Source organism: Galeopterus variegatus, unplaced genomic scaffold (genome assembly GCF_000696425.1).
Source record: "Galeopterus variegatus unplaced genomic scaffold, G_variegatus-3.0.2 Scaffold8926, whole genome shotgun sequence".
NCBI lineage: Eukaryota > Metazoa > Chordata > Mammalia > Dermoptera > Cynocephalidae > Galeopterus > Galeopterus variegatus.
Genome location: NW_007735037.1, coordinates 27,337 through 27,828, shown reverse-complemented (window position 1 = coordinate 27,828; position 492 = coordinate 27,337).

Below are 492 nucleotides of genomic sequence, written 5' to 3'. Positions count from 1 at the left end.
CCAGTGTTCACTTTTCAGACCCAATCACACTAGCATCCCCTACCTCCAACGACAGTCACTCTCTGTGCCTTGACTGCTTTATCACTGTACGTACAACGACCTCACACTATATTATTTTCACGTTGATGTGGGGGTTATGTGGGTGATCCTCTGGCCTGCTCATTCTGAAGGTAGTGTCTGTGCCACTTTTGCCCATCCCCCATGCCTACAACAGGGCTTGGCACATAGTAGGGACTCATTCCATGTCTGTTGAGTAAATAGAAGTGTGTTTCAGCAAAAGCTCAGGGGTAAGAGAGCACTGCTGAATCCAGGCAGTGTAGACAACAAGGTTGCGCATGTGTGTTTGTGGTATGTAGGGGGTGGGGTGGGTGGCCTGGTGAGGCCAGTTCCCAGAGAAGCCGGTTCCTCCCCAGAGCTTTTGCTTTACAAAAGAAATCTCTGGGAGGAGGAGGTGGTGAATACCAGGAATGTGGCTTTCCAAGAAATGTCACA